At 46.8% G+C, this 18858-nt stretch overlaps 1 protein-coding gene across 1 annotated transcript in view; it reads left to right on the top strand.

The window, feature by feature from the left end:
* DCC (DCC netrin 1 receptor) overlaps positions 1-18858 on the top strand; it is a 591765-nt gene that overhangs the window by 316148 nt on the left and 256759 nt on the right. The gene's annotated exons all lie outside the window — the stretch shown is intronic.

Here is an 18858-nt window from a genome sequence, read left to right as displayed (position 1 = left end):
TGCGGACAAGCTCTGAAATGTCCTGAGTTCATAGGTCACTGTGAGGTGGGGTGCTTCTTGTTCCCCCTTTTTGAAACCCTCACAAATTTTTCTCTGTTACCTGTAGCTGAGGGAGGTTTTTAATATTCTTTAAACCCCACAGTCTGTCACCCTTGTTTGTGTGAGGAGAAAGCTTCCCTTACCTCCCACCCCCCAGGGGAAATAGAGAGGCTTAGAGGCTGAAGCTGATTATAAGAGAATGAATATAAATAGAAGTTTATTATTTGCAGAAAGGTTGTTAGGTTGATAGCTTTTCTTCAAGAGAGGCGCAAAGCTCAGATGGTTTCAAGCAGTTCAAAATCTTAGATTGTTACAGGCAGTACAGTTTCTTCAGGTGACTAATAAACTCAGTTGTGGTTCAGTACATTCATGTACTCAGTATACACAGTGTGGACTCAGACTACACTAAGGTAAGGTAAAGGTCCCCTGTGCAAGCACCGGGTCATTCGTGACCCATGGGGTGACGTCACATCCCGACGTTTACTAGGCAGACTTTGTTTTTATGGGGTGGTTTGCCTGTGCCTTGTCAGAATTACAAATGTGCCCACAGGCTCAAACAGTTCGGGGAGACTTTCAAGGAATACCAGGGGCGTGATGCAGAAGCAGGCAATGGCAAACTACCTCTGAACGTCCCTTACCTTGAAAACCCTATGGGGTCACCATAAGTCAACAACAACAACAACAAAAGAATTCTCTATGTCCATTTGAAATGTGTGGGGAAGTGTGGAAGACTCCTGAGTAGGGTTGTGCATATCAATACCCCTGAACCAAAAATAAACCCATAATTCGTTGTTTCGGCAATATTCAGGCTTTGGATTTACCAAACACCAAAACCTGGGGATCTCCCTGAAGCTTAGTAGGCGCTTCCCAAAAAAAGCTGAATAATCTCTCTCTGGATGAACCCTGGAGCAAGTTTCTTATCTGGGGGAGAACTGGAGGTCTGAGAACTGACTCTACCTCCCATGAAGATCTAGAGGCACAAGAGACCTCGAATGTCACCAAAGGCTCCCCAAGCCTTGAGTTCCTAATCAGCTGTGACTTGACAACTTTTCCGGGGTTGGGCTATTTGCCCTTGCTCAGAGTCACGGTTCTGTGCTTTCTCCCATTTTCCTATCTTTTTCTCTCTTTTTTTTACTGGTTTTGTTAGGGCCCCATAGTTGGATAGGATATAAAACTCACTGGACTTTAAGACTGTCTATTTTTTCCACAATTCATGTGTAGGCTCCTCCCCCCATTATTATTCCAGCTCTTCCAAACTGCTGCTAGGGATTCTCCAAAGGCTAATTAATGGGCATCAGATTCTAGGTTGGAGAGTTGAGCATGCTGATTTGTATTGCTGCGTGGGATTCATTCATTTGGCTAAGAAACAAAGAATTATGATATCCACCTACCCAACTATTCCAGCAGGTCCCATTCTATCATGTGTTAGAGTGATCAAGAAACAAAACACAGGCTGGGGGTATACAAACTAAAGCTAGTGTGGCTTTCAATGGCTGAAAACCAAGACAGTTTGGACAACAATAAATAGTAAAAAAAATGGAGTGGGGCGGGGGTTTGTCCACAGGGTTGCCAGGTCCCTCTTTGCCATTGGCGGGAGGTTTTGGGGCCAGAGCCTGAGGAGGGTGGGGTTTGATGAAGGGAGGGACTTCAATGCCATAGAGTCCAATTGCCAAAACGGCCATTTTCTCCAGGTGAACTGATCTCTATCGGCTGGAGTTCAGTTGTAATAGCAGGAGATCTCCAGCTAGTACCTGGAGGTTGGCAACCCTATTTGTCCATGTTTTTTTTTCCTTTAAAAGACTTTAATGCAAATTGCCCTTGGGCCAATCATCTGAGGAATTAAAAAGATATTTGACCAGTCCCTTGAGAATAGGTCCATCATGATGGCTGACGGGGACTTCATGTTCAGTGACAGTCCTGGGGAAGCAAACGCCACAGAGAGGAGGTTTTTGATCTCCATGCCCTGCTTGTAAAATCCCGGGGCCATCTGCTTGTCCACTGTGATGAACAGGGTACTAGATTAGCGGGCCCATTGGTCTGATCCATCAGGGTTTTACCTATAAGGGAGGCCGAGTGAGTTTGGATAAGGCTGGTGAAATGTCTTGGTGATTCCATAGCCCTACTTTTCCTGCTTTACAGTGCAATGCAGAACTCCCGGGCGGTGCTGGCATCTACTGACACCTCTGTGGTGTAGCTGTTAAGAGCGGTAGTTTGGAGCAGTGGACTCTGATCTGGAGAACCGGCTTGGATTCCCCACTCCTCCACATGAGTGGCGGAGGCTAATCTGGTGAACTGGGTTTGTTTCCCCACTCCTACACATGAATCCAGCTGGGTGACCTTGGGCACGTCACACACTCTCAGCCTCACCTACCTCACAGTGTGTCTGTTGTAGGGAGGGGAAGGGGAGTGTAAGCTGGTTTGAGTATCCCTTACGTGGTAGAGAAAGTCCGCATATAAAAACCAACTCCTCCTCCTCCTCCTCCTCCTCCTCTTCTTCTTCTTCTTCTTCTTCTTCTTCTTCTTCTTCTTCTTCTTCTTCTTCTTCTTCTTCTTCTTCTTCTTCTTCTTAACAAACCTCTTAGTATATATATTTTAATATGAAGTGGTGTGTGAAGAAAAGAAAACAACTTCAAGGACTCTTTGCCCACCCCCCGCTCCCACCAAATAGATGTAAAAAGTATTTATTTCCAATAAGCACATAGGCAAGATAATCCACATGTCCTACATTAGCAGCTTTTTCGCAGCAGCCTACTGATATAAGGGCAAAGTACTGTATTCATATTCCAGAAACTTGCAAGTTTGGGATGTATTAAGTATGTTCTTTTACATTTGTTTTTGCTTTGCTTGTTTCCTTGGCTGATGTTCCAGATTTCTTTGTTTTTACATCAGTTTGTACTCCCTCTATGTTGTGTATTGGCTCATCAGAAACTTGTGAAATTTTTACCAGAAGTGAGGCAGCAGAAAATTGTTTAACGATAATTTGTAGGGAGAAGCAAAATTGAAATGGGGACCTTGGAGCAGAAACCGCTGGGATGAGAAATTCAGGCTGATCCATCCCTGATGCAACTCTGACCCTCAGCAATGACTAGAAGGCAGAATAAATCTATCAGGATGGAGGCAGCAAAAGAAGAACTACACCTAATCTGTAGTACTACTTGGGGACAGATGACAACTAATCCAGCCTAGAGTTCAATAATGTCGTGTGCACCAAAACAGTAACTTGCCTTTCTTTAATTTTTTTAAAAAGGTTTCTTAGATTTTTGAGAGATTGTTAATGGATGGACCCCCTAAAGGTAAAAGAACTATGTGAAATGTTTAAATTGATGTGTAGTCCATCTTTGATAGATAGGCACAAGGTCAGTGGAGTGGTTGTTACAACCCCATCTGTCTTTTTTATGACATGAAACATCTGTCTTGTTTCCCCAGGACATATTCAATACATTTTTTTTTTTTTTTTGGTCAAGAACAACATTGTACTAACCTTTGACAGTTTTGCAGTTGGGTCCTTTGCAACTTCTTTTTAGATGTGTGCCATTTATGCATGGGAGGTTTTGCCTTGGATTTGCCTTGGATTTGCCGCTCTCTAGATGCGCATTTTCCTCATCCAGATTCTCAAAACTCTGCATGGGGGCTTATTTTTGAGTTTTGAGAATTTGGATGGGGAAAAAATGTGTATCTAGAGAGTGGTAAAGCCAAGGCAAAACCTCCCATGTCTAAATGGCTGTGGTGAAGTTTAATGGTACCAGAAGTCCCTGGGGATGCTGAAATTTGGGGAAGTGCTGCTGCTGGAGATAGGAAAACCACACACTTCTTAGCCAAATCTATTTAACCTAAAATGGGAGTGTTGATCTGTTCTGCCTTGAGATCCTTGTATGAAGGGTCGAATACCATAGTCGATAAATAAATGAACAGCGTTATCAAAATTGATCCTAACTATTGTCAACAGTATGACAATGACGTGGTAAAGGAGTCCAGAGTTATATATCCTCACCTAGAGAGAACAGGGCTTAGCAACAGGAAGGCCTGAGAGAGCCGGTGGACCATAACCAGTAAACATGCCCACCACTCACTCCCACCATATGAATTTATCATGCCATCTGATTCAACCCAAAAAATCTTGTGTTAATTGAACCTGTGATTCTGTATTTTGGTACTGTTTTCTCTTTCCCAGGTTTTTTTTTCTTCAAAAAATGAACATATTTGTCAGGATTTTTAGGTGACAGCAGATCAGCTTTGTGCATATATTATCTCTATACATGGCATGCATCGTATGTATAAATAGCATACAATATGCACACACAATATGAAGGAATCTATGGAGCCAACTGTGCAAATTGGAGGACCAAAACTATTGATAAAATCATGAAGGAATATGAAATAAATGAACTGGGAGGCATTTACTTGTCCCTATCGAGAACCAGCAGGAACATAAGTACACAAGAAAAACCATGCTGGATCAGACCAAGGCCCATCAAGTCCAGCAGTCTGTTCACACAGTGGCCAACCATGGTGAAGTGGTTAAGAACGGCGGACTGTAATCTGGAGAACTGGGTTTGATTCCCCACTCCTTCATATGAAGCCTGCTGGGTGACCTTGGGCCAGTCACAGGTCTCTCAGAACTCTCTCAGCCCACGCCGAGGCAAGCAATGGCAAACCACCCCTGAATGTCTCTTGTCTTGAAAACCCTACGGGGTCGCCATAAGTCAGCTGCGACTTGACGGCACTTTCTATCCCACCAATAGCGAATAGATGTGAGGCCTTCCTCCATCTTCCTGCTACCAACTGTTTGGACTAAGGCGAAACTGCTGCTGAACTACTTTTAGACATGAGCGCCTAAAAACATTCTCTTCACTGCACTTATAGAATGGCTTTTTTAATAGCCGTGCTGCATTCTCATTTGGCAGGGTTTGGTGTTGCCTTTACACAAATAATGCCGGCTCGCAAGTTAATCGCATGTGTTCAAGGGCGAGGGTGGGTGCGCTATCCGGAAACTTGCCTTGCGGCAGTCTGTCTTCTTCTTGCCTTGACGATAAAGAGAGGGCTTCACTCTCCAGAGCTCTCCATCTGTCATTTTCCAACACTGTCTTTCGAAGGAGGGGAAAAAATATAGTGTCATCATGAGAAAAAAATGACTTTCCCCGAGTCACCGTTGCCTTCCCCATCCGAGGTTATCGACGCCGAAGTAAACAAATAAAGAATACCAAACGGCTTTCCTGCTGGGTGTCTTGAATGGTATCTGTTTTGGAGGAGGTAAATGGTCCTTGCATGCTGTGTACAGCTTTGAAATGTCGAAAGTGAAAAAGATTATCCAAAGGGTGGGAGGGAGGTGGCCAGAAGCTCTACCATCCCTTCCAAGTTTCTAGTCCTTAGGATTTCACATTAAAATCGGTTTCTGTCAAGTGGAATTGAAGGTCAGATACACAGTGTGGGTTGCCAATTCTGGGTTGGGAAATCCCTGGAGATCTGGGAGTGGAGACTAGAAAGGGTGGGATCTGAGGAGGAAAGGGACCTCCAAAGCAGCCCTTTTTTCCAGGGGAACCAATCTCTGTTCACTGGAGATCAGTTGTAATTCTGAGAGAGCGCCAGGCCCACCTGGAGGTTGTGTGTGTGTGTGTGTTAAGTGCCATCAAGTCGCTTCCGACTCATGGCGACCCCATGAATGAAAGTCCTCCAAAATGTCCTATCTTTGATAGCCTTGCTCAGATCTTGCAAATTGAAGGCTGTGGCTTCCTTTATTGAGTCAATCCATCTCTTGTTGGGTCTTCCTCTTTTCCTGCTGCCCTGGAGGTTGGCAACCCTATATACAATCCAACTTCCTATGCCACTCAATAATCAGGAAAGTACCTGTTCACATGTTATGATATGAGCCCTTCTTCAACGATGCAATCATGTATAAAGGGTTCACTATGTATAAATGTGTTCACTAATGTATAAATGTGTTCACTAATGTGAACACATGCTGTTTGCAATACTTGCGGTATGTGTGGCCACCATTTTGTGCGAATGGACCAATGCCCTGATTTTCCCTGTGCATGCAGCTTTTTAGGGTTGCCAACCTCCAGGCAGACCTGGAGACCTCCCAGAATTACAATGTACCTCCTGGTGACAGAGATCAGAACCCCTGGAGAAATTGGGTGCTTTGGAGGATGAACTCTGTGACAATATACCTGCTGAGGTCATTTCCCTCACCAAACGCCACCCTTCCCTGGCTCCATCCCAAAATCTCTCGGAATTTCCCAACCTGGAGTTGACAACCCTATAGCTTTGGGATAGATGAACATGACTCTAGGGCTCCCTATATACCTGATTGTAACATCTGAAAAGGGCTGTGTGTGTGTCTTTGTGTGTGTGTAAAGAGCTGTCAAGCCGCAGCCAACTATGGCGACCCCATAGAGTTTTCAAGACCAGAGACGGACAGAGGTGATTTGTCATTTCCTTCCTCAGCATAGCAGGTGAAGCAACCCTGGATTTCTTTGGTGTTCTCCCATCTAAGTACTAACCAGGTCTGACCCTGATTAGCTTTTGAGATCTGATGAGATCAGACAAGCCAGGGCTATCCGGGTCAAGCCAAGAAGGGCGATACCAAGAAAGAAATCCTGGAAGAGGTCACGGTGCCTCTTGCCACCTTTCTCCAGCCATCGTTTATCTCATTTCTTCTTTTGCCATTAATTTCCCCAGGGGGTCATAAGGAGGAGAAGCAGAGACAATTGCCTACTAAGGAGAGATGAGCGTGGTAAGCGAGGCCCATAGAAAGATAGTCAGGGACTATGTTCAGCTTCCTCTGTGGTACCCTACAGAATTCTCAGTAATCTTATTTATAAGGCTGGTTTTTCACCTGTGGGAGCCAAGATCTGGACAGGGGTGTGAAGCAAAAGTAGGCTTTGGAGTTGCAGAAGGAGAGCGAGGATTTAACAAGCGGCAAGCCTCCAGTCTGTGCTGTGTTTCCCCCGGATGCCCCTAAGGTCAGCGGCATAGATTGCAACAGAAAAGCGGGCCTTTGCCGAGGGGATCGAATAAATCAAAGAGTATAAGTCAAACTGACAGCCTTTTAATTCACCCTTTGAATTTGCAGTTTATTGTAGGATTTATCAGCATGCTGTGTACTGCTAAAATAAATAAACCCATCTTCCCGTGATAGACAGATGCCAGAAAGATAATCCCGTCACCTGCGCTGTGTCAATACATACTTGCCAGACAGCTGGAATTAAATATTGCAGTTAATCTTGCTGTTCCATTCTGCTGGAAGAGTTTAAAAATTCATGCGTGTGTACATTGCAGAATCCTGGAAAAATGATTAGAGGGAGGATCTATACAATAAAGCTTTTGGTTCTTGTAACTGTTGTAAGGAAGAAAAAGTAAATGTGTGTGTGTGTGTGTTTGCCATCAAGTCACAGCTGACTTTTCGCGACCCCATAGCTTTTTCAAGGCAAGATACTTTCGGAGGTGGTTTGCCGTTGCCTGCCTCCATGAGACAACCCTGATATTTAGGGTTGCCAACCTCCAGGTACTGTTATAACAATATAACAAAAGTGTAATGAGTTCAAAATACATGTAATATACAAGTGCCTAAATACATATACAGTAACATTCAATCCAAGTAGAAGTCTTGAAAGAAGAAGGGGTGGAATAGGGATACGATTGTTTCAAGTCTCAAGTCTTCCTCAGTTACATTCAGTTAGGATATTAATATGCACACTTATTTCAAACGAAGCTTCCAGAGCCAATAATTTCAATTTCCCATAGGGATTATTTTTGTATACCATGTATTATTTTTGTGTAATTTCCTTAGTTAGGATAATAATTCACTTATACATGGTTGCACAGACAAATTCAACTGGTTACAGAGTTCCTGGCCAGGATACAATCAGTAGCCAGGAGAAAATGGCCGCTTTGGCAATTGGACTCTATGGCATTGAAGTCCCTCCCCTCCCCAAACCCCACCCTCCTCAGGCTCCACCCCCAAAACCTGCTGCTGTTGGCAAAGGTAGGGTTGCCAAGTGCCAGGTGGTGGCGGGCAAACCCCCGCCAATCCACCTGGCCGCCCGCTGACCAGCTGAGGGTTGGCGGGCAATCTGTGCAGGCAGGGACAGGTCACTTCCGGTTCACATCCGGAAGTGCTGCATTGCAAAGGGCCGGTTTCTACTCAGTTGCCCAGTTTGAGTGGTAAAGGCCTGTTGCGATGCGGCACTTCTGGGTGTAAAACGCATCACAAGGGGCCATTTGAGTAGAAAATGGCCCCTTGTGGTACATTTTACACCCAGAAGTGCTGCATCGCAACAGGCCTTTACCACTCAAACTGGGCAATTGAGTAGAAACCGGCCCTTTGCAATGCAGCACTTACGGGAGCGCGCGACCCCCTCCCACCTCCAATCCAAAAACCTCCCACCAAAGAAGAAGAGGGACCTGGTAAGCCTAGGCGAAGAGGGACCTGGTAAGCCTAGGCGAAGAGGGACCTGGCAACCCTATTCCTGCCCCACAGGTAGGGTTGCCAACAGCCAGGTAGTAGCAGGAGATCTCCTGCTAATTCAACTGATCTCCAGCCGATAGAGATCAGTTCACCTGGAGAAAATGACCACTTTGGCAATTGGACTCTATGGCATTGAAGTGCCTCCCCTCCCCAAACCCCACCCTCTTCAGGCTCCGCCCCCAAAATCTCCCGCCGGTTGCGAAGAGGGACCTGGGAACCCTACCCACAGGTCAGTGATCCAAGATATAATCGACCAGCCTGGACCTGTGATGTAGAATCAAAACAGTTCTTTAAATTCTGAAATTAGGGAGGGGGGGAAATCACCTTAAAAGATCACTTAACTAGCATTAAAAGGCACTGTATGCCCGTAACTGAAGAACATATTCTTGATTTAATGGCATATTCTTGCTGAGAGACATTGGATGCTAAGGATTAAGAAAGATACTAATTCAAATGTTCTTTCAGTTATTATTAGAGTTTTACATGTTCCAGTCTTTTCAACAGAGACAGCGGGAGTATTCCATTGAACATATAAGGTATTTCCCCCCCGTTAAATTATGATGACTGGGAGGCAAGGAATAAGTAATATACTTAGTAATAATTAGAGTTAAGCCAAGGTCATTCGGAAGTTAAAGCAACTCTGGGGGTTTTAGAGGAATGACTTGTATTAACCCTTGGATTGCCATTGGGCTGGTTTTAATGCTTGCATGAGACGCTTGAGCAGAGAATAGATCTCTTTGAGGAAGCTTGTGCGAAATGCGCAGGGGTACTTTATTTATTAAATTTTATTCCCTTACACCAATCGTTGCTTTTTCCAGTCCATTTCACTACCAGAGGATGTAGAGATAGCCACAGGCCCAGACGGTTTAAAATGAGATTGGACAGGTTCATGGAGGACAGGTCTACCAGCGACTGGTAACTATGGTGACTAAAGGGAATTTCCACATTCAGAGGCAGTAAACCTCTGAATATCAGTGCCAGGAGGAAGCATCAGGGGAAGGCTTCGGTCCCTTGGAAGGCTTTAAGAGGAGAGTGGACATGTTCATGGAAGACAGGGCTCTCCTTAGCTACTTGTCAAAATGGCTTCTAGTCCTGATGCATACCTATTCTCTCCAGGATCAGAGGAGCATACCTATTATATGAGGTGCTGTGGAACACAGGCAGGATAATGCTGCTACAGTCGTCTTGTTTGGTGGGCTTCCTGGGATCCCCTGGTTGGCCACTGTGTGAACAGACTGCTGGACTTGATGGGCCTTGGTCTGACCCAGCATGGCATTTTCTTATGTTCTTATGTTCCTTATGCTCTGTTATTGGTCCTCCAGAGGAACTGGCTGGGCTCTACATGAGACAGGATGCTGGACTAGATGGACCCCTTGTCTGATCCTGCAGGAATCTTCTTATATTCTCATTTCCCCAATGGAGGAGCTCTTCTGAGAGAACTTCAGTGCTCAAAGGAACTGTCACCTCTTCCATGATTTCCAAAGGATTTTGAATTCCCAACACCAGGCAGTGTGGTATTTACCCTTACATTTTTATAAATGATGCGACTGGAGGACGCTGTAAAAGGAACACTTACAATAACTACGGTTGATGGTCTAGGTTCCTTTTCTTTTCCCAGCAGTTCCTTGGATTGCTCCCTAAATCCACTTACTCATGGAATTCTTTCCTTCCTAGTTAGAATGATTATAAACATTTCCCAGGCATGGTCACTGTGAAATAATAGAATTTCTTAGAAGGAACAGGCTCTGAAAGTATCAATCACAGGCTCTGTTCGTACACACTAGCAATCTCCTCAGAGATATGTTGGCAGAATGTCTCTTGGAGGCTAACTGATGGTCAACGAAAATGGACCCTACATGCCCTTACTACAGCTAAAAGATTTATGTTACCACATTGGAAAGATAAAAGCCCACCTCTGGTAAATCAGTGGATTGACCTTTGAACTCTATATGGCAATTGCACATAGACTTATTTTTAGATATTTGGAAACCATTTATAGAGCCTTGTGTGTAGATCAGCCACCATTGTTACATTTTTGTCTTTACCTTTCGTATATCTTTTTAAAAAGTTGTTTTCTTTGTTTGTTTTAATAAAAATGATTTTTTCAAGGGTCTTTTATGCATGGCTGTTTTACTCGTCGTCACTCTTCCGACAACTTTGGGTCTTTGTGTTGATTATGCATGCAGTTTCCGACTGTCAGAGGTCACCTCCCTCCCCCTGCGTTTCCCTGTGTTTTGCCAGCATTTTCAGATACCTGTTTTATCTCGAATTTGAAAAGGCAGGCAAAATGCAGGGAAATGCAAGGGGAGAGTGAGGCGATCTCTGACGGTCAGAATAGGTAAAGGAAGTACCCTGTGCAAGCACTGGGTCATTACTGACCCATGGGGTGGTGTCACATCCCAACATTTACTGTATTTACAGGGTGATTTGCCATTGCCTTCCCCAGGTGTCTACGCTTTACCCACAGCAAGCTGGGTACTCACTTTACCGACCTCAGAAGGATGGAAGGCTGAGTCAACCTTGAGCTGGCTACCTGAAACTGACTTCCGTTGGGATCGATCTCAGGTTGTGAGCAGAGCTTGGACTGCAGCTTACCGCTCTGCGCAAAGGACTCTAAGTTCTTTTGCCTGTCTTAAAATCAAGAAACTCTCTTCTCCTTCCCTCTGCGTCAATGCTGGTCAAATCCACAAAAGCCAGCATGATGTAGTGGTTAAGAGCGGTGGACTCTAATCTGGAGAACCGGGTTTGATTCCCCACCCCTCCACATGTAGCCTGCTGGGGGACCTTGGGCAAGTCACAATTCTCTCTGAACTCTTTCAGCCTCACCTACCTCGCAAGATGTCTGTTATTGGGAGGGAAAGGGAAGGTGATTGTAAGCTGCTCTGAGACTCCTTTTGGAAGAGAAAAGAAGGAAATAAAAACGAACTCTTCTATCTCCTTGGTATGAATTTCCCACCTATTGTGCTCAGCATTCATTTAATTGTACTCCGTTGCGTGGAAGAATTATTTCAAGACCTAATGAACTGTAGTGTATATTTTGCAATGTCCTTTCCAGGTAAATTGTTACTTGGCATCATTCTAATAGCAAAAACAACAGCAAAACCTGTAATAGTGCGGTAATTAGAATGTTCAGAGCAATTATGCAGAGGCAACCCTTGTTCTTAAAATAACTGCTCCACTGCAAGATGTTCTTGAATGGAAAAAGCTTCTGCCACCCGATTATCAATTAACAGCTTGTCTTTAGACAATCTCATATCTTCTCGCCAGCAGAAGTTCGTCCATTTCGTCAAGCATTGTCTTATTCTAATTAACCTTGCAGTCTTTTTCAAAGACTGCCTAGTATGGAAATCTATCCTTTTTTTAGTTGGATGATATGTGTGAAAGGCAGTTGGTAGAGCATCTATTTTGCTGGCAGAAGATCCCAAATTCAGTCCCCGGCATCTCAGGTAAAAGGGTCAGGTAATAGGTGATGGGAAAGACCCCAGAGAGCTGCTGCCAGTCAGAGGAAACAATCCTTACCTTGAATGGTCTCATTAGTCTAAAGTGGTTTCCTATGTTCACTAGGAGATTTCACTAGAAATGTGTGCCATTGAGAAGAGGGTAAGTGACTCCTCTGCCCAGATGCATCAGTGTAACTAAGGAATCTCAAAAATCAATTGAGCTAGATTTGAGTCCAGTAGCACCTTAGAGCATAACAAGCTTTGGGGGCTGTAAGTTTTCAAGAGTCGAAGCTCTATTCGTCAGCTACCTTTGCAAACCTTAAATCACAAGCAAGTCATACAGACAGAAGAAGTTATGTTTTTTATATGCCGACTTTCTCTACCACTTAAGGCAGCATCAAACTGGTTTACAATCACCTTCCCTTCCCCCTCCCCACAACAGAGACCCTCTGAGGTAGGTGGGGTTGAGAGTGTGTGACTAGCCCAAGGTCACCCAGCTGGCTTCAGGTGTAAAGTAAAGGTAAAGGTCCCCTGTGCAAGCACAGGGTCATTCCTGATCCATGGGGTGACATCACATCTCGACGTTTACTAGGCAGACTTTGTTTATGGGGTGGTTTGCCAGTGCCTTCCCCAGGCATCTTCCCTTTACCCCCAACAAGCTGGGTACTCATTTTACCGACCTTGGAAGGATGGAAAGCTGAGTCAACCTTGAGCTGGCTACCTGAAGCAGACTTCCGTCAGGATCGAACTCAGGCCATGAGCAGAGCTTGGACTGCAGTACTGCAGCTTACCACTCTGCGCCATGGGGAAACAATCCAGTTCACCAGATTAGCCTCCGCCGCTCATGTGGAGGAGTGGGGAATCAAACCCAATTCTCAGATTAGAGTCCACCACTCCAAACCGCCGCTCTTAACCACTACACCATGCTGGCTCTCATCTGAATTTATGACACATCTGAACTTATGAAACTGCCTTATTTGGAGTCAGACCAGTAGGGATGCACAAACACCCCCTGGTTTGGCTTGTGGTCCTCTTTGCCAGTTGCAAATACGGCTATTGAAAAAGAAATTGGTAAAATTCGGATTCGGCAAAATTCAGCCTGTTTTTATTCAGGAAATGCCGAAGTCCGAACTCCCCCTATTCGGATTCATGGAATTCGGCATGAAATTCGACGTTCCCGAATAAATTCGGCCGAATAAAGCCATTTAAAGCACATTTGGGGCATTCTGTGGCTATGAGGGGATCATCTTTGGAGGTAGAAGTCCCAAACTTTCAGGGTAGCTTGGAGGGACCCTACTTAAAAGAACCCCCAAGTTTGGTGAAGATTGGGCCAAGGGGTCCCGAGTTATGGGGTCTGGAATTGGTCCCCCCATCCGCCCATTGGAATGAGTGGGAGCAGGCAATCCTTAATGTGCATCTGGAGAGCGGCAAATCCAAGGCAAAACCTCCCATTGTTTCTCGTTGGCTATTTATGCATGGGAAGTTTTGCTTTGGATTTTCCGCTTTCTAGATGCACATTTTCCCCAGCCAAATTCTCAAAACTCTGCAGGGGGGCTTATTGTTGAGATTTGAGAATTTGGATGGGGAAAATGTGCATCTAGAGAGTGGCAAATCCAAGACAAAACCTCCCATTGTTGTGGACTGATAAAAGGCGGCGTTGTTTACAATTTGCTCCGCTTTACCTTGGGAGCAAAGCCCCACCGCTGCTCTTACTTTCGAGTAAGCAGGCCGGAGGATCAGGACTGCTCGCCCTTTCCTCTACATTTCGCTTCCTCCTGTCACTGCTTCCTCAGCCCCGGGGGCACCCAAAAACATTGAAGACCGGGGTGGGGGGAGTTGAGGAAGGAGACAACGTGGCTGAGCTGTCACTGTCAGGGAAAGGAGAAATCCTGAGCAGGGACACCCGTGGGGGCCAGGGAGGGGGGGAATAAGCAGGGTGCTGCATTGTACGGCACATGACACCACTGGCGCATACACACATGCACGCCCGCTACATGCCATTCCCTCCCCCCATCACACAAAAGAAGGCAAAAGCTCAGATTCTACGGACATGGCCCACAGAGACAATCAACCCCCCCAAGCAGAACATCCCCCCTGTAAGCTCCTGACCCTTCGAACCAGAAATCACCACAGAGTCGTATAGAATCCAATCAGATGGCTTTTACTGGTCAAAAAGGCAATACAGTGCATACAGGGAACTATGGCAGCTATGAGAGTCTCACTAGCCGAACGATAATATAAGGCAGTAAATGGCGGGAGATTATACAACATTAGCATACACAGACAGAGTCAACTTTCTCAGGAGCAGTGTTCCCAGGCCTTGGTATGTGTGGTCGGCCTTGAGGCTAGACAGTACAGTACCAACACAGAAACAATACTGAAACCGAGATAGCAGCCTGACATCCTGCTCCCCTTAAGGCCCCCTCCCAGTCGGTAAGGGGGATGGTCTGTCCGGGTAGGCAGTGTGAAAGGCATCGATTAGTTTGGGGGCGGAGACATCTCGTGCACGAACCCATTCGTCGTAGGCAGGGGGGAAGTGCTTCCACCGGACCAAATACTGTAGGTTTCCATGGTGAACACGGGAGTCAAGGATTTTGGAGACTTCGAAGTGCTCTTCCCCCCCCCACCATAATGGGCTGTTTGGGGGGCAGATCGGGATGCCATCGTGGAGAGGCCGTATGGGGCTTCAGGAGGCTAATGTGGAAAACGGGATGCACACGCCTCAGGGTTTTCGGGAGAGCTAATTCCACCGTGACAGGATTTATGACCCGTGTGATCGGGAATGGGCCAATGAATTTAGCATTGAGTTTAAGGCACGGACGGGTGGAACGTAGGTTTTTGGTGGAAAGATAGACCAATTTACCCACTCGCAGTTCGCCCCCGGGGGAACGATGTTTATCAGCTTGTGCTTTGTATTTGCGCTTGGCTCGGTCGAGATTGTTAATGAGCCAAGGCCAAGTGGTACGGAGGGTGTGTGCCCAGGAAGCAATGTCAGGATCTCCCTCCCCCTCCACAGTGCTTGTGGGAGTAACAGGACCAAACTCTTGCCCATACACTGCATAGAATGGGCTAAAACCTGTAGATTGATGTACAGCATTATTGTAGGCATATTCTGCAAAAGGCAACATTTCTACCCAGTTATCTTGGTGGTAGTTAACATAACAGCGTAAATAACATTCAAGGACAGCATTTACACGTTCAGTTTGACCATCGGTTTGGGGATGGTATGCAGTAGACAATCCCTGTTCCACCCCCACCAACTGGAGAAATGCTTTCCAAAACTTGGAAACAAAGCCACTGCCGCGGTCACAGATTATTTTGCGCGGAAACGAATGTAATTTGAAGATATGTGTCACGAAGAGGCGGGCCATTTTTTGAGCAGAGGGAATTCCTGCGCATGGAACCAAATGGATTTGCTTAGAAAACAAGTCGGTAATAACCCATAATACAGTTTTTCCCCCGCTGAGAGGGAGATCAGTCATAAAGTCCATAGCGATTACTTCCCATGGTTTGTTGGGTGTTTCTAGAGGTTGCAGTAGCCCCGGGGGTTTGCCTTGTGAGCGTTTCATTGTGGCGCAAACAGGGCAGCTGCGAATAAAAGAGTCAACATCGGAACGCATTCCCCCCCACCAAAATTGTCGGCGCAATAAGTGGAGAGTTTTTAGGAATCCAAAGTGTCCAGCTGTTTTTACTCCATGAGCTAAGTGTAAAACGTCTTTTCGAAGTGCCTTGGGTACGTACAATTTAGAGTCTTTGTACCATGAGCCCCCCTGTTCCATTACCCCAGGGGGTAGGGTGTGAGTGGAGCGTTCAGAAAGGCAGTGGTCCCGAAGGGTATTTAAAAAGGATTCGGAGATGGGAATCTTGGCGGGACCCCCCCCCGGCTATAGTAGTTTTAGGAGTAGTTATGGGGGTAGAGCTTACGTGCGGTGGTGCGCAGGTCGTAGGCGGTAGGGCAGCCGGTGGGGTTGGAGGATCGGGATCGTCGGTTCGTTGCTGTTGCGAGGGCGGTTGGGTAGCCGCTCGGGTTGGAGGTGCTGGAGAACTGGATCTGGGATGCTGTCGCTGAGATCGAGTTTGCACGGCCAGTACAGGAAGGGCTCCCCTTTGCGTAGGGGTGAACAGAGAGTCAGTCGGTCTCTCGAGTTTTACCGGGTATTGTGGCAACCGGGAGAGGGCATCTGCGAGAACGTTTTGCTTCCCAGGAACATGCTTTAGGACGAAACGAAACTGAGCGAAGAATTCAGCCCAACGTTGTTGTTTCGCTGATAGTTTATGGGACCCTGTGAGGGCAGCTAGATTCTTGTGATCGGTCCAAACCTCGAAGGGGATATTGGACCCCTCTAAGAATTGCCTCCAGAGAGTTAGGGCATGGTGAACGGCCGCTGCCTCTTTTTCCCAAATGGGCCAGTTCAATTGTGCGTGCGCAAATTTCCTCGAAAAGTAAGCGCAGGGGTGAAGAAGGCCATCCGGACCTTTCTGGAGAAGGGCCCCTCCCATAGCTACATCGGAGGCATCGACTTGCACAACAAACATTTGGTTTGGGTCCGGGTGCTGTAATACGGGTTCGGATGTGAAGAGGCGTTTGAGAGCTACAAACGCAGCTTGGCATTGATCAGTCCACAGGATTTTTGCGGAAGGTAAGGTAGCCGTGTTTGCTTTCCCTTTGGTTTTTAGTAAATCAGTAATGGGTAGGGCCACTTGGGCGAAGTTAGGAATGAACCCTCGATAAAAGTTTGCAAACCCCAAAAACTGTTGCACTTGCTTGCGGTTGGTGGGGGGAGTCCAATCGAGAACGGCTTGGACTTTGACAGGGTCCATGCGAAGACCTTGGTGGGAGATTATGTATCCTAAGAATGTGAGCTGGCTTTGATGAAACTCGCATTTAGCCAGTTTGGCAAAGAGTTGGTGGTTGCGCAGGCGTTGCAGAACTTCTCGGACTAAAGTGACATGCTCTTCCATGGTTTTTGAATAAATAAGAATGTCGTCTAAATAAACCACCACCCCGCGATATAGCAAGTCATGAAGGATTTCGTTGATGAGTTGCATGAAGACCCCCGGGGCCCCTTTTAATCCGAACGGCATCACGAGGAATTCATACATACCGAAACAGCTAGAGAAGGCAGTGAGGTGCTCATCTCCTTCACGGATGCGGACTCGGTAGTAGGCTTCCACCAAGTCTAGTTTGGAGAATATCCGGCCCTCCTGTAACTGTCCCAAAATATCAGAAATTAATGGGATAGGATAGGCGTTGGTTTGGGTAACCGCATTGAGTTTTCGGAAGTCAATGCATAAACGAAGGTCGCCCTCCTTTTTTCGGACAAAAAACGCGGGGGCCGAGTTCGGGGCATTCGATGGGCGAATGAACCCTCTGGCGAGGTTTTTGTCAAGGAAGTCCCGGAGAACAGTGCGCTCGGAAGCGCTCATAGGGTAAATTTTGCTTTTGGTTAATGTGCAGTCCTTGACTACCTCAATTGTACAGTCCGAGGCTCGGTGGGGGGGTAAGGTGTCACATTCTTTAAGGTCGAAGACATCCACGAAGTCTCGATAGACGTTAGGTAGGACTGGAAGCGTTGGGACATCGGAGGCCAATGCTGGGACGGGGGGGTATAACAGCGCAAAGTTCTGCCGGTGCTGATCGCACATAGGACTGGCGAAGGAGATAGTGTTTGTTTCCCAGTTAATGCTGGGACTGTGTCCCTTAATCCAGTTAATACCCAAGACCACTTCAAAACGGATAGGGGCTATAGTGAAGTCTATTTGCTCCCAGTGGGAGCCAATTCCCATTGCCACCCCTATGGTGCGGTGATCAACTGGACCCCCCTGGAAATGGCTTCCGTCCATTTGGGCAAATTGGACAGGGGCGGGTAAAGCCTCAGAGTCGGCTCTGAGTGCAGCAAAAGTGGCTTCGCTTATGAGAGTGCGACAGCAACCGGAGTCAATTAGTGCTTTGACGGGTAGTTGTGGGCCACCGTTAAGGTGTTGTAATACTGCATCCACGTAGACGGTGGAGTCCACTTCTTTGATTTTGGTAGGAGCATTCGGTTTGATAGGAGGATCCTGAGAGGTCTGTGGAGACGCTCCATTCACCACAGACCGGAGCCGTTTTTTGACAAGTCGAGGGGAGATTCCAGGTTTAAGGCTGGAAAATTCCAAGGATTTTCCTCATCCGAAGAGGGAAAGTTGTCCCCCAATGGGGCACTTGTAATCCGAGACCCGGCGGGGTCGTTGGTAGAAGGCAGGGAGGCTGGGTCCCCGGCATGGAGTGCAGAGGGTGTGGGTCTTCCCGGAGCTGCGCTGCGGGTAGCCGCGGTGCCTCTGCGTGGTGGACGACCTCTGGCGCGGGTTGTCGTGCTGGGACGAAATAATTCATGGCGGTGCGGGCAAACGGCTGCAAAGTGGCCCATTTCTCCGCAAGTAAGACAGGCACCCCTCTGAAATCGGGCTTCACGTTCCTGGGGCGGACGTGGAGGATTTCGTGGGACGAGCAGTGGTGCCTTGGGTTGAGGCTTTTGGGTGCCTTTTTCCTTGTGCTTTTGACGGACGAGAGAAATAAAGCATCGGCGGCTTTCCACTTCCTCGGCCAATAGGATCCAGTCTTCGAGGGTATCGGGATCGCCCCGCATGTAAGACCAGTTCAGAACGTCAGGATGCAAGGCTTCCCTGAAATGATGGATCAGGGTGGTCTCGGGCCAACCTACAATTTTACTTGCCAGTCGTTGAAATTCATCGGCAAATTCTCGAACTGTAGCAGAGCCTTGTTTTAATTGTAAGAGTTCCGTTTTGGCTCTTTCCCCCAGGAAGGGGTCCTCAAACCTCCTCCTCAGGGCAGTCATGAAGTTGTTGAGGGAACGAATAGCACGAGAGCGGGTGTCAAACTGGAGGACCATCCAGTCAGCCGCTTTACCTGTC

The sequence above is a fragment of the Euleptes europaea genome, chromosome 4 (assembly GCF_029931775.1).
Source record: "Euleptes europaea isolate rEulEur1 chromosome 4, rEulEur1.hap1, whole genome shotgun sequence".
Taxonomy (NCBI): Eukaryota; Metazoa; Chordata; class Lepidosauria; order Squamata; family Sphaerodactylidae; genus Euleptes; species Euleptes europaea.
The sequence above is the reverse complement of the archived record's forward strand: the minus strand, read 5'-3'. Positions and strand labels throughout refer to the sequence as shown.